Source organism: Myodes glareolus, chromosome X (assembly GCF_982192425.1).
Source record: "Myodes glareolus chromosome X, mMyoGla1.1, whole genome shotgun sequence".
Classification (NCBI taxonomy): domain Eukaryota; kingdom Metazoa; phylum Chordata; class Mammalia; order Rodentia; family Cricetidae; genus Myodes; species Myodes glareolus.
In genome coordinates, this window is record NC_142053.1 from 105,680,469 (window position 1) to 105,696,627 (window position 16,159).

At 35.3% G+C, this 16,159-nt stretch overlaps 1 pseudogene; it reads right to left on the bottom strand.

Moving 5' to 3' along the window:
- Positions 1-10,148: 10,148 nt before the first annotated feature.
- LOC125401922 (odorant-binding protein-like) lies at positions 10,149-14,393 on the bottom strand (annotated as a pseudogene).
- Between the last annotated feature and the right edge of the window lie 1,766 nt (positions 14,394-16,159).

The following is a 16,159-nucleotide window of genomic DNA, read 5'->3' on the forward strand; positions in this document are numbered from 1 at the left end:
CAGTATATTGTTTGTGAAGAAACTGAACTGACAAAGCTTTTTATACAGTTAGTTAGTGGGAGTTCCTTGGAATCAACCAATGGTTCTGCACCACAACAACCTGCATCTGTCCAGTATTTCCTCTTTGGCCCTGCTGAACGGCATATGATCTCATATCCCTAAACTAATTTGATTAGGCTAAAGGTCAGGTTCTGTTTGAATGATGAATTGGGCGTTCCTGTCAGAAAGAAAGAACTGTCCTTGTGAGACCATCAAAGCAATTATTTTGAATCCACAACACTTGCTGGTAAAGGTCAATATACATATGTGCATGTTCTATTTGATTCATCCTACCAACCTGACATGACTTTTAAAATATATTCTGTATCTAAGCATAATACAGTGCTGTCAAATGGATTTAAAATTGTGGTCTTATAAATATAAGTCAAAGCAACCACATTTTTAGACGATAAGATGGTAAAACTAAAGAAAGTTTTCCTATACAGATATTGATATATCCTGTACTACCTTTAAGTCTTCCAATATATTGACTACTTTATTCTTTCAGCACACAGAATTCAAAGACTATGGCAGAGAACTACAAAAGATAACAACAACACTTATCTGCATCAATAATAGAAAAAATGCTGCTAGATGTCCACTGGACATAAATACAGCTATTATTAATTAAAAGACACCAAATTATTATTTTATTTCTGCTGTGTAGTACTCCATTGTGTAAATATACCGCATATTCTTTACCCATTCTTTAGACAAGGGGCATTTAGGCTGCTTCTAGGTTCTAGCTATGACTAAAATGCTGCTATGAACATAGGTGACCATATATCCTTGTAGTATGATTAAGCATTCTTTGGGTATATACCCAAAATTTTCTGAGAAATAACCGCACAGATATCCAAAGGGGCTGTAGAAGTTTAAACTCACAATAACAATGGAGGGATATTCCCTTTACCCCACATCCTCTCCAACATAAGTTTTCATCAATGTTTTTGATCTTGGCCATTTTTAGAGGTGAAACATGGAATCTCAGAGTAGTATTAATTTACATTTCTCTAATGGCTAAGGATGTTGAGCACTTCCTAAGTGTCTTTCAGCCATTTTAGATTCCTTTGTTTAGGTCTGCACTCCATTTTTAATTGGATTATTTGATCTTTTGATGACCAGTTTCTTGAATTCTTTGTATATTTTGGAGGTTAGCTCTATGTCCTATGAGGGGTTGGGAATATCTTTTCCCATTTTGTAGGCTGTCATTTTGTCTTGTTGACCATGTCCTTTGCTTTACAGAAGCTTCTAAGACTCAGGAGGTCACATTTATTAATTGTTTCTCTCAATGTCTGTGTTACTGGGGTTATATTTAGGAAGTGATCACCTGTGCCAATGTGTTCAAATGTACTTCCCATATTCACTTCTTTGAGATTCAATATGGTTAGTTTTATGATAAAGTCTTTGATCCATTTCGACTTGAGTTTCATGCCTGATGATAGATATGGATCTATTTTTCTTCTTCAACATGTTGCTCTCCAGTTATGCCAGCACCAGTATGCTTTCTGTTTTCCATCTTATATTGTTTGCTTCTTTGTCAACAATCAGATGTTCTTAGGTATTTGGGTTAATATCTTGGTCTTCGATTTGGTTCCCTTGGTCCTCCTGTCTGTTTTTAAGCTACGAGAAGACTGTCTTCTGTACTGTAGCCCTGCAGTAGTGTTTGAAGTCAGGAGTGGTTATACCCGCAGAAGTTCCTTTATTGTACAGGATTATTTGGGTTAATCTGGTTTTTTGTTTTTCTATATAAACTTAAATATTGTTCTTTCATGGTCTGTGAAGAATTTTCTGGGATTTTGATTGGAATTGCATTCAATCTGTAGGATGATTAAGGTAAGATGGTCATTTTTCTATGTTAATTCTATCTACATAAAAACATGGGAGATCTTGTTTTTTCAGGTGTCTTCTTCAATTTCCTATTTCAAAGACGTAAGTTTTTGTCATTCAGGCCTTCCACTTGTTTGGTTGTAGTTACTCCAGAATATTTTATGTTATTTGTAGTTATTGTGAATGATGATATTTCTCTGATTTCTTTTTCAGTCCATTTATCATCTGTGTAAATTAGGGCTACTGATTTTCTTTTTCTTAGTTAATCTTGTATCCTGCTACATTGTTGAAGGTGTTTATGAGTTGTAGAAGGTCTTTGGTAGAATTTCTGGGTCACTAATGTAGACTATCATGTCATCAGCAAATAGTGAGAGCTTGACTACTGCTTTTCTGGTTTGTATCCTCTTGTCTTTTATTTTCTTATTGCTCTAGTTAGAACCTAAATTACTATATTGAATAGATATGGAGAGAAAAGAAAAGATTTCAGTGGGTTAATTTTGAGTTTCTCTTTATTTAGTTTGATGTTGGCTGTTGGATTAATGCATATCATTTATTTATCACATTTAGGTATATTCCTTGTATCCTTACTCTCTCCAAGACCTTTTTCATTGAAGGGATGTTGAATTTTGTAGAAAATTTTTCAGCATCTAATGCAATGATCAAGTGGGATTTTGCAGTTTGTTTATATGTTTGAATACATTGACAGATTTTTGTATTTGAACCATCCCTGCATTTCTTGGATCAAACCTACTTTTTCATGCTTAATGATTTTTCTGATGTGTTCTTTGTCTTGATTTGTCAGTATTTTGTTGAGTATTTTTGCACCAATATTCATGAGTGATATTGGTCTGTATTTCTCTTTCTTAGTAAAGTCCTGTTGTCGTCTCGTTATCAGAGTAATCATAGCCCTATAAAAAGAGTTTGACAATATTTCTTCTGTTTACATGGTGTGAAACATTTTGAGAGTATTGGTGTTTGTTCTTTGAAAATCCTGTAGATATCTGTGTTAAAAACCATCTGACCCTTTGCTTTTTTTAGTTGGAAGACTTCTGATTACTGTTTCTTTTTCTTTGGCAATTATAGGTCTATTTAATTTGCTTGTCTGATCTTGATTTAATTTATTAAGTGATATTTAACCAGAAAATTGTCCATTTCCTTTAAGTTTTCTAATTTTGTGGAGTACTGGTTTTAAAGTAATACCTGATTATCCTCTGGAATTCCTCTGTGTCTGTTTTTTTGTCTCCCTTTTCATTTCTGATTTTGTTTATTTGCTTATTCTCTCTCTGCCTTTTGGTTAGTTTGGATAAAGGCTGGTCTATTTTGTTTATTTTTCTCTAAAAACAAATGCGTTGTCTCATTGATTCTTTTTTTCTGATACAAGGTTTCTCTGTGGCTTTGGAGCCTGTCCTTGAACTAGCTCTTATAGACCAGGATGGCCTAGAACTCGCAGAGATCCGCCTGCCTCTGCCTCCCAAGTGCTGGGATTAAAGGAATGTGCCACCACTTCCCGGCCTCATTGATTCTTTATATTGTTTTCTTTGTTTCTATTTTGTTGATTTCAACTCCCAGTTTGATTATTTTCAGTCATCTAGTTCTCGTGGGTGTGTTTGATTTTTTTTTTGTTCTAGAGTTTTAAGGTGTTCTGTTAACTCATTATTGTGTGATTTTTTTCCAGGCTCGTTATATATACATTTAGTGCTATGAAATTCCCTCTTAACAATGCTTTAATTATGTCCCATAAATTTGGGTATATTTTTTGATCATTTTAATTTTATTTTAGAAAGTTTTTAATTTATTCTTTTCTTCCTTGACCCATTGGTGATTTAGGTGAACATTGTTTAATTTCCGTAAGTTTGTGGGCCTTCTGAAATTAGTGCTTCTGTTAGATTCTCATAATAAGCATAGTCATCTGATATTATACATGGTGTGATTCCAGGTTCACCAGCAGATAGGGCTGAGGTAGAGCCTGTCCCACAGAGCTCTCCCTGTGGCTAAGTGGAATGGTGGTTGTAGATGATCCAGACCTTTCCCTTGGCCACCAGGGAGAAACACACATTGAGTCACAAGTCTGGTGAAGCAGGGTCTGTCTTTATTGCATCAGGCAGGAACTTATATTGGGATGAGATAGTCAGTGGGATTTTTGGGATGGGATGATTTGGAGTAAGGAATAAGACATAATAATATCCTGCCACAACAGAGGTGGATATGCAGAGGCAGGTCTAGGTTGGCTCTGCTGAGTCATTACTCAACAAACTCAACTCAGGCTAAGAAAGTTACACTGGGCCTCATGCCTAGGCCTCATGAGGCCCTACAGTGTTATAACTTGTAAACAAACTGCCTATGTTTTCTTCTAGTGTTTCTACTGTTTTAAGATTTAGAATGTGGTCTTTGATCCCCTTCGATCTAATTTTTGTGAAAAGTAATAGATTTGGTCCAATTTCATTGTACTGCAAGTAGATACCTCTTTTCTCAACAGCATTCCTTGAAGATGCTCTCTTTTCTTCAGTGTAGGTGTTTTGCATTTGGCTAAGTTCCATATAACTGTAATAATGAGTTCTTATATTCTGGTTTTAAACTTGATTCTCTTGGTATATATGTATCTTTCTTTGCCTGTACTAGACAAGTTTATTATTCTATTTATTTTAAGTTTATAATAGAATTTCTTCACTTTCTCTGTCTTTTTTTTTTTCATCTAAGTTATTGCATATGCCTTCTGTTTTCGCTTCCAAATTTATGACTTCTTTTTTTTTCTGGAATTGTTCTTACTTATATATTTGTGTTTATTTCTTCCTATTTGTTCCAAATAGATAAAGATAGCCTGCTCAGTCTGTTTAATGCTAATTATGTGTTTCCAAGCTGATGATTTGTTATCGAGTGACCACTCTGTTCCTCCATGGAAAGATGATATCTCCCAATCTTCATGTTTGTTAGTTGCATGTGAGTTATATCTGTAGGATTGAGGCCTCATGATGTTACCCCAATATACTTTAGGATCGCTATTGTTGTCATCCTTGTTCTGCTACCAGTGAGACTGTCATATACATGACAATTTGTGAGGATAGGTTCTGATATTACCAGGATAAAGAATCTCAGGCCAAACTTCCTTATGTTCTGACTCCTTTTATCTTTCTTCCCTCTCTTATACAGTGTTATCTGAATCTTAGGTATGTAAATATTTTTACATATATCATTGTGACTAGGCTCTATATTTCTGCCTTCAGATTGACTATGGTTTTGTGTAATATTTCAGTGTGGTGAAAACAAAAGTTTGCTTTATGAGAGGTGAATAATACATTTTTTTTCATGAGTATAAGAAGAAAATTGTATTTGACCGTGTATGGGAGTGTGTTATCCCTGGTGCTGCTGTTAGGCACTATGCTGCTCTAGGAAAGTCATAGTTATGCCCTGACCCGAAAGTCTCAGATAGAGAGGAAGAGTGGCCTTATTCTATGCCTGAAAATGTCAGAGAGGAACAGCAGATGTGTCATTATCCATTCCTCCCCAGCCAGGAAGTGGCAAGAAAAGAGATATGTGTGTGTGTGTGTGTGTGTGTGTGTGTGTGTGTGTGTTATATAATCTGCAAGTAAACCTAATAAAATTTTACATAGTAAAGGGGGCTCACTCGCTCTACGTCTTTAAAAAGAGATCAGGCCTTTATCTGATGAGGGGTTGTTGAAGATCTTCTCCCAGTCCGAAGGTAGTCTTTTTGTCCTACTGACGGTGTCCTTTGCTTTACAGAAGCTTCTCAGTTTCAGGAGGTCCCATTTATTCATTGATTCTCTTATTGTCTGTGCTACTGGGGTTCTACCTAGGAAGTGGTCTCCTGTGCCTATGTCTTGTAGACTACTTTCCAATTTCTCTTCTATCTGGTTCAAAGTGATCAGATTAATCTTGAGGTCTTTAATCCATTTGGACTTGACTTTTGTGCATGGTGATATGATCTACTTTCATTCTTCTACAGGTTGACATCCAGTTATGCCAGCACCATTTATTAAAGATGCTTTCCTTCTTCCATTGCATACCTTTAGCCCCTTTGTCGAAAATCAAGTGTTCATAGGTTTGTGGGTTAATATCTGGGTCTTCTATTCGATTCCATAGGTCGACTTCTCTGTTCTTATGACAGTACCAAGTTGTTTTCAATACTGTAGCTGTGTAATAGAGTTTGAAGTCAGGGATGGGTATACCTCCAGACGTTCCGTTATTATATAAGATTGTTTTGGATATCCTGTGTTTTTTGTTTTTCCATATAAAATTAATTATTATTCTCTCAAGGTCTGTGAAGAAGTTTGATGGGATTTTGATGGGGATTCCATTGAATCTATAGATTGCTCTTGGTAGAATTGCCATTTTTACTATGTTGATCCTCCCAATCCAAGAGCAAGGGAGATCTTTCCATTTTCTGGTATACTCCTCTATTTCTTTCTTCAAAGACTTAAAGTTCTTGTCAAATAGGTCTGTTACTTCCTTGATCAGAGTTATCCCAAGATATTTTATGCTATTTGTGGCTATCGTGAAAGGTGAAGTTTCTCTGATTTCCCTCCCTGCTTCTTTATCTTTTGTGTATAGGAGGGCAACTGATTTTTTGGAGTTGATCTTGTATCCTGCCACATTACTAAAGGTGTTTATTAGCTGTAGGAGTTCTTTGGTAGAGTTTTTGGGGTCGCTCATATATACTATCATATCGTCTGCAAATAACGAGAGTTTAACTTCTTCCTTTCCAATTCGAATCCCCTTGATCCCCTTATGTTGTTGTATTGCTATTGCTAGAACTTCTAGCACTATATTGAAGAGGTATGGGGAGAGTGGACATCCTTGTCTTGTTCCTGATTTCAATGGAATGGCTTTGAGTTTCTCTCCGTTCAGTTTGATGTTAGCTGTCGGCTTGCTGTAAATAGCTTTTATTATATTTAGGTATGATCCTTATATCCCCAATCTCCACAACACCTTTATCATAAAGGGATGTTGGATTTTGTCAAATGCTTTTTCAGTATCTAAGGAGATGATCATATGGTTTTTTTCTTTCAGTTTATTTATATGATGAATTACATTGATGGGTTTGCATATGTTGAACAAGCCCTGCATCTCTGGAATGAAGCCTACTTGATCATAATGGATAATTTTTCTAATGTGTTCTTGGAATCAGTTTGCCAGGATTTTGTTGAGAACTTTTGCGTCGATGTTCATGAATGAGATTGGCCTGTAATTCTCTTTCTTGGTTGTGTCTTTATGTGGTTTTTTTATCAGGGTAACTGTAGCTTCAGAAAAAGAGTTTGGCAATGACTCTTCTGTTTCTATATTGTGAAATACCTTAAGGAGTATAGGTAACAGCTCTTCTTGGAAGTTCTGGTAGAATTCTCCATTAAAACCATATGGCCCTTGGCTTTTTTTGGATGGGAGGTTTTTGGTAACCACTTCTAATTCTTCGTGACTAACAGGTCTATTTAGATTGTTCACCTAGTCTTGATTTAACTTTGGTATATGGTATTTATCTAAACACCAATCCATTTCTTGTACATTTTCCAACTTTGTGGCACATAAACTTTCGTAGTAAGATCTAATGATTCTCTGAATTTCCTCTGTGTCTGTTGTTATGTCCCCCTTTTCATTTCTGATCTTATTAATTTGAGTGTTCTCTCTCTGCCATTTGATTAGTTTGGCTAGGTGTTTGTCAATCTTGTTGATTTTCTCCAAGAACCAACTTTTTGTTTCTTTGATTTTTTGGATTGTTTTCTGTGTTTCTATTTTGTTGATTTCAGCCCTCAGTTTGATTATTTCCAGTCTTCTACTCCTCCTGGTAGAGTTTGCTTCTCTTTTTTCCAGAGTTTTCAGGTGTTCTGTTAAGACTCCAATATATGCATTCTCCATTTTCTTTAATTGGGCACTTAGTGCTAAGAACTTTCCTCTTAGCACTGCTTTCATTGTGTCCCATAGGTTTGAGAATGTTGTGTCTTTATTTTCATTAAATTCAAGGAAGACTTTAATTTCTTTCTTTATTTCTTCCTTGACCCCTGGATGATTCAGTTGTTGACTGTTCAATTTCCACACGTTTGTAGGCTTTCTGGTGTTCGAATTGTTATTGAATTCTAACTTTATTCCGTGGTGATCCGACAAGACACAGGTGGTTACTAATATTTTTTTTGTATCTGTGGAAGTTTCCTTTGTTACTGAGTATGTGGTCAATTTTCAAGAAGGTTCCATGAGCTGCAGATAAGTAGGTATATTCTTTCCTTTTTGGGTGGAATGTTCTATAGATATCTGTTAAGTCCATTTGATTCATTACCTGTAGTAATTCTCTTATTTCTCTGTTGAGTTTCTGTTTGATTGACCTGACCTTTGGTGAGAGAGGTGTGTTGAAGTCTCCTACTATTAGTGTGTGTGGTTTGATGACTGCCTTGAGTTCTAAAAGTTTTTCTTTTACATAAGCGGGTGCTTTTATATTAGGGGCATAGATATTCAGGATTGAGACTTCCTCCTGATTAATTTTTCCTGTTATGAGTATAAAATGTCCATCTCCATCTCTTCTGATTGATTTTAGTTTGAAGTCAGTTTTGTTAGATATTAGAATGGCCACGCCCACTTGTTTCTTAGGTCCGTTTGCTTGGAAAACATTTTCCCAACCCTTTACTCTGAGTAGATGTCTGTCTTTGTGGTTGAGGTGTGTTTCTTGTAAACAGCAGAATGTTGGATCCTCTTTTCATATCCAATCTCTTAGTCTGTGCCTTTTTATAGGTGAGTTGAGTCCATTAATATTAAGTGATATTAATGACCAGTGGTTGTTGATTCCGGTTATTATTTTGTGTGTGTGTGTGTAGTAGAGTTTGTGTGTTTCTCTTCATTGAGTTGTGGTTGTGAAGGGTTGCTAGATGTCTGGGTTATTGTAGACAGTGTTGGCAATGTTGGATTCCTTGGGTTGCGATTTTCCTTCTATTACTTTCTGTAAGGCTGGATTTGTGGCTACAAATTGTTTAAATTTATTATTATCCTGGAATATTTTGTTTTCTCCGTTGATAGCGAACGATTGCTTGTCTGGTTATAGTAGTCTGGGTTTGCATCCAGGGTCTCTTAGTTTCTGCAGTATCTCTATCCAGGACCTTCTGGCTTTCATGGTTTCCATAGAGAAGTCCGGTATAAGCCTGATAGGTTTATTTTTATAAGTTATTTGACCTTTTTCCTTTGCAGCTCTTAATATTCTTTCTTTAATCTGTATGTTTTGTGTTTAGATTATTATATGGCAAGGGGATGTTTCTTTTTGATCAATTCTATTCGGTGTTCTGTATGCTTCTTGAACCTTCATAGGAATATCATTCTTTAGGTTGGGAAAGTTTTCTTCTATAATTTTGTTGAATATATTTTCTTGGCCTTTGATCTGCAGTTCTTCTCCTTCTTCAATCCCTATTATTCTTAGATTTGGTTTTTTTTTACTGTGTCCCAGATTTCTTGAATGTTTTGTGAAGAGAATTTGTTGGTTTTGCCGCTTTCTTTGATCAGTTTATTTTCTCTATGGTATCTTCAGAATCTGAGATTCTTTCTTCTATCTCTTGTATTCTATTGGTTATGCTTGATTCTGTAGTCTCCATTCATTTACCTAGGTTTTCCATATCCAACCAGTTCTCGGTTTGTGTTTTCTTCATTGCCTCCATTTCACTTTTCAATTCTTGAACTGTTTACTTTACCTGTTTGATTGTTTTTACTTGGTTTCCCAGGGTATCATTCATGGATTTACTCATTTCTTCAAACTTTTTGTTGTAATTCTCATCCATTTCTTTACTCATTTCTTCAAACTTTTTGTTATACTTCTCATCCAATTCTTTAAGGGAGTTATTCATATCCTGTTTAAGGGACTCTAATGCTTTCATAATGGCACTTTTCTCCACTTCTTCTGGATTAAGGTGTTCATGTCCTTCTATTGTAGGGCTGTTTGTATCTGGTGTTTTCATGTTGTTTTTCATATTGTTGGAGGAGGTCTTGCCTTGGTGTCTGCCCATCTCTTCCTTCGAATGCTCTCTATTGGATCTTCTGGTACCGGGTCAGGTTCCCTTGTTGGGCAGGGACTTCACTGACAGAAGGCCTAACTTTCCTCAGGCAGGCTATTGAAACACAGGCACTCCCTCCTTCCAGGTTGTGCCTACAGCTTAAGCCCAGTGTGCAAGGCAGCTGAGTTGGGGAAATTTTATGGCCCCCCTCCAATGGCTGTCGGCTCAAAGTTGGTCACCCTTGCTGGCCAGGAATGTTGCTGAGCTGGCACAGGGCCCACCTGTCCTCAGGCTGGCTTTTAAAACTCAGGAACTGCCTCCTGCTGGGATGCGCCTATAGCCCAGGACCAGTGTGCAAGGCAGCTGAGCTGGGGAAATTTTATGGCCCCAGGGGGAAGGGAGAAATATAGGAATTTGTACCTGGATGGAAGCTGGGATGACAGGTGGGAGTGCTTAGCAGGGGGTAGCCAGCACTGCAGGATGACCTGGGAGTCTGTGGGGTCGGATAAAGCCCGAGATTAATGATGTATATATACCTGCATGTATTTATAAATAAAAACCAATATACATATATGAATAAATATGCTTTTATATATTTAGAAATACTATGGCCAAAATAATATTCACTGAGGTTACCTGTAGCCAGAACATATTTAATGTTTTCTGGTGGAATGTTCTGGGCCTTAGCAAATTCCTCAATTTTTTAATATTGTTCAGAAGTCAAAGATTGACCTTTTCCTATATTGTATGATTGACCATGTCAGAGATATATTCAATAGATTTCTGAAGAAATTACATTGCTTCTTAAGTATCCCAACTTCTCCAGTTTCATCTATGCTGGGTGGGATAATACAGACAATATTTTTATTCCAAATTCTATGCACACATTTTATGAAGTCTAAATTGTGTTATTACATCACTTTTCAGTGTTTCATGATGTGTCAAAAAATAAAAATAACTTCTCAAGAGGGTTCACTCATCTCAAACCTACCCACTTTCAAAAGATGACCCTAAAGAGTCATGGATGCCTGTCAATGGAATCTTAATATTTCTTCCAAGTCTATAATCTAGAGTTTATGATTTAATTTAGTATGCACATGTTCAAACAACACTCAAAATGGTCTGAAGTTTGGAAAATAATAATTGTTTCCTTCTTTCCTGTGAGGAAATATGAACATAAACACTTCCAATGGTCTCCCTCATCACCCCAAGTCTTCCATGGCCATGATATTCAAATTACGGTATAATGTAAAAGTTGATCCACAACAAAATCAGAGTGTTATTTATTGGACAGGAGTTTGGAAATACCACGATACTGTATTTGGAGGGTGAATATGATTTAATCCTTATTTGCAGAATAATAATTTTGTTACTATTTAAAAAAAAAACTACTACCATTCTTATCATAAACATAAATTATGTTTGCTGTCTATCCAGTTTTATCCACATTTTGATTGGCAAAGATTGTAAAATCTGGTGTTGCATACACAGGTCCAAATGTATTGTCACCTTCATCTGTAATAAAATAAAAATTTCAAAATGAGCGTCACTCATTTTTCTATTTTGTTTGATGTTACCTGTTGAGTAAACATTAATATTTACCCCAACTCTATCAATCATCTTTGATTCACTATTATATGACCAATGTGTACAAATATATTCCTATAGTCATTAATTTTGTATATCCCATTATAATACTCTTTAAACATGATAATGAATCCTAGATACAGACACTTTTCCTGTTCTATGAATTCCTTGTCTCAAGACCTAAGGGATCACTCTGGTGGGTATTCCTTTCCCTTTCAACCAGATCCAAAAGATGACTTATCAATGTCCTGAAAATATAAAACTTTGGTGTCATACCGTGGTAATACTTGGTGGGCAAAGGAATACATATGCAAAAAGAGACTGTAGTAATGAGAAATATGCAAAAAATATTCCTCTTGTAAGATTATAGATGTAAAAGATATAAGTATGAATATTTCAAGTTTATTAGAAATTCATATTGTATCTGTCCCTGTGTTTGAGAGAGTTTTATGTACATATGGATTTCTCTCTCTTTCTCTCTTTCCCTTCCTTTCCCCCCTCTCTCACTCTTTTGTTCTCTCTCTCTCTCTCTCTCTCTCTCTCTCTCTCTTTCGCTGTGTGTGTGTGTGTGTGTGTGTGTGTCTGAAATTTACTCTTACTGACACTAATTAAATGATAAATTTTGTTCACAAGAAAATGAAAGTATATTAGAATCTGGGCATTTTCTATTACAGAACTGCTTTTTAATACCCATGTAACGTTTAGAAAACAATAGACTTTCTAGAATAATGTGTACGCCATTCATTTAAGATAAAACCAATTGGCATACAAGTTACAATTCAGGTGAATAATGTTGCTTTCATTTTAGCAAATTTACCAAACTGAAAGAGTCAGTCTGAAATTCTTCAACAGACATTCCCCTAACTACTTTTCAAAATTGAGTTTAACATCAAATGATCTAAATGTTATGATCTCGACAAAATATGATTAAAGGAAACTTTAAAATAGCACTGTTAATTTAAATCATCTATGAATCCAGAATGATAGATAATGTCTGTAATATAAGTACTTGATAGCCTGAGGCATGAAGTATAAAATATGTTTGAGGCCAGAGAGACCTATTAGTGTGGGTCAGGGCTGTCCAATAACTAACAGAGATATATATGAAATGAAAGACAGTGAATATTATCAAGAAGTAAATTTTTATGTAGAAAACTATTTGGAGATATTTTGTTAGCCTTACTTACATCTTCAGGTAATATTGTTCTTCTCCATGAAAACTTTAGATGACCTACAATGTACTCTGATTTTGTAGCATAACTCTGTTGGAAGGGATGATAATTTCCAAGTAACCAAAAATTTTCTAGATTTATGTACCTATGAGTGACTGAAGTATCAGCTTGTATGTGCAAACCCACAATGCTTTGGTTCAGAGAAAGCTTCCAAATCTCATAGTTACACTATGCTCTGTACTTGCCATCTTCTTGCCTATTCCCAATGACTTTGGTCTTTATACATTGGCCATTTACCCTAAAAAATTAAAGAGAAATGATTCTTTATTCTTTATAACATTTGAATTCATATTAAAGATTTTCAAGTATGAACCTGATAAAAAGTTTTACCGAGTTAGTAGAGAAGTACCTATGTTTACCTCACTTCTCCTAATTCTGTTTTAGAAAATATCATTCTGCTTGTAATCATGTACATGAATTCCTTTATTTGGGGCAATTTTAAAAAGTCACATAAAGGCTTTGATGACTTGCTTATCTGAATTTAACTATTCACTGAGTATGATTTTTAATATGTTTATTCTCTTATTCTAGTTCAACAATAATACGTACATTGAATTATATAATTGTGTTTTAAGTGATTTTATTCATAACCTAAAACTTAAAATTGTATCTAGAATATAGGAATGATTTAAAGCATTTGAAGTTCTTATGGTATTATACACTCTTTAAATGAATAGTGCCATCCAAATGTCAGAGAGATGATCTTTGAATCCAGAACATCATAGACAGTACTTTACAAATTAAATTTAACTAAGATGGGTGTAGAAGACTTTGTTATAACTTCATTAACTGAATAACATAACATGTATGTCTTTGAACCAAATGCCCACACATAGTTTCAAATTACTATAAATCATATTCTTAGAATCTCATATGTATAATATTAGAGCAAAAAAATTCAAGCACACGTCTCCAAACTGGAAAATTTCTAAGGAAACGCTACTGGAACTTGAGACAGTGTCTAAATTCTGTGGGGTGTCCAGAACTAACCCATCATGGAATAACATAATCACATTTCTGAAAATAAGGCCTTCAATCTTATGACCAGAAACAGAACTATTGGCCTGTAAATTTAACAAGATAAAATCTGTAACATGTAAACAGTCTGCAATGTTGATAATTTGCTTACTTGTTATAAGATGTGACTCCCAATAAATTACATGCCTCAGAAAAAGTAAGTTTATGAAGATAGATTCTCAGAGGTCCTCCTTCCTCTGTCTTGTCCACATTGTCAGCAGCAATGGCAATGGTAGCCCACTTTCCATCAATCTGAAAAAAACATCAAAGGCCATTGGAATGTAAGTTGTATCAAATCACTGATCAAAGTCTTTGGAAATACATAAAATAACTAGAAACATAAATCAATAATATTTGTTCATTAGTTAAATATCATAATATTCTAGGATTACATATTAACAGGGTAATTTGATGATGTGATTTATATAGCATTTGGTACTTTAGACCTTTGGAACTTCTCATGTGCTGGCCTCCTAAGCTCTGAACTTAAAACCTTAGTTTCCTTATTTCATTTGTTTCATCTTTGAAAAATCTGATTGTAAAATTGCACATGAGTTAAAGTCAGAAATAAATATGGACTTGCATGGAAACACTGAATAACATAATCACATCAACAGTTGAAGAATATCAAACCTATTCACAGACCACATGAATTTATTTCAGCCTGAGCATGAACCAGACCAAATGTAAAAGCCAGCAACAGAAACTTTATCATGGCAGTGCCTGACTTTGGTCTTTTGCAGAAGCTCAAAGTAGAATATTGGTTGTGAAGGAACTGAACTGACAAAGCTTTTAGACAGAATCTCCAAATGTAGCACAGTTTTGTGTATCTCTGCAACCACCATGGTCAGCAGGATAATGATCCACAGATGGCAAGAAAGTGATTTGGTTCAATATGACTAAATAAACTTTGTTAGTTTGGCACCAAGTAGTTTATACTAACAATATTTGGGCACCACACAATTTGGTGAAAACTGGCCTGGTGTTTATTAACTCAATGCCATGTATACAATAAATCACAAAGTAAGCTAAAGAAAAGGCCCAATGTGTATGTATCAAAACTCTTTACAAAGTGCATGTGACACATTCCATAAAGATGGGTTCTATAAATTGACTACATATGACACATTCCATAATGATCGGTGTTAATAGAATGACTGCACGCAATACCTTCCATTAAGTCAGGTTCTACTGACTGATGAAATAGTCAAGGTCACAGTAAGGGTCTAGGAGAGGCTCTGGTCTAGTCTCTGTCACACAGATAGTCCAAAGGTGACCAAAGCCCAAGCCTTGTGGGCTATTAACAGGTTATGTGTTACTATCTTTGAAGGAACAACCCCATGCGGCTAACATCCCAGATACCTGGTACTTTTCTTTGAGCACAAGCTCCTCAGTTCTTTCTATATTGTTAGACATTTCCATGTCTTCGCTCACCATGCCCTAGGACCAAACAAGTTAACCACACCATAGAGATATCTAGTATGACTAGTAAAAAAAATGACTTTTCTAAAACTGCTAAAATATAACATAATATGTTTTGTATATAATTTTGTTTTCTTTTTTATTGTTTTTATTGAGTTACATATTTTTCACTGCTCCTCTCCCAGCTTCTTCCCTATCCTTATACCCTTTTCTTTGGTCCCCTAGGTCTCAATTTACTAAGGAGGTCTTGCTTTTTCTACTTTTCATGTAGATTAGATCATATATATATTAGATCCACATATATGCTTTGTGTCTAAAAGTCACTCATGAATGAGAAAATATTATATTTGTCATTTTGGGTCTGGGTTACCTCACTCAATGTGATGTTTTCTAGATTCATCTATCTGTCCACAATGTCAAGATGTCATTTTTTCTGTCTGCTGTGTAGTACTCCATTGTGTGAATGTACCACACTTTCCTTATCCATTCTTTGGTTGAGGGGCATTTAGGCTATTTCCAGATGCTGGCTATTACTAACAATGCTACTGTGAGCATAGTTGAGCACATGATTTTGAACATCCTTTGGGTATATATCCAAAAGTGATATTGTTGGGTCTTTAGATAGGCTTTATGTTGAGGTCTTTGATCCAATTGGACTTGAGTTTTGTGCATGGTGATAGATATGGGTCTATCTTCATTCTTCTACATGTTGATATCTAGTTATGCCAGCACCACTTGTTAAATATGCTTTCTTTTTTCCATTTGATATTATTTGCTTCTTTATCAAAGATCATGTATTTGAAGATGTGTGGATTGATATCAGAGTCTTCTATTCAATTCCGTTGGTCCTCCTGTCTGTTCTTATGGCAATACCAGGCTGTTTTCAGTACTGTAGCTCTGTAGAAGAGTTTGAAGTTAGGGACTTTGAGGCATCCAGAAGTTCTTTTATTGTACATTTCACTTATTTCTTTCTCAGTCCATTTATCATCTGTTTAAAGGAGGGCTATGGAATTTTTTAAGTTAATCTAGCAGCATGCTACATTACTAAAGGTGTAGAAG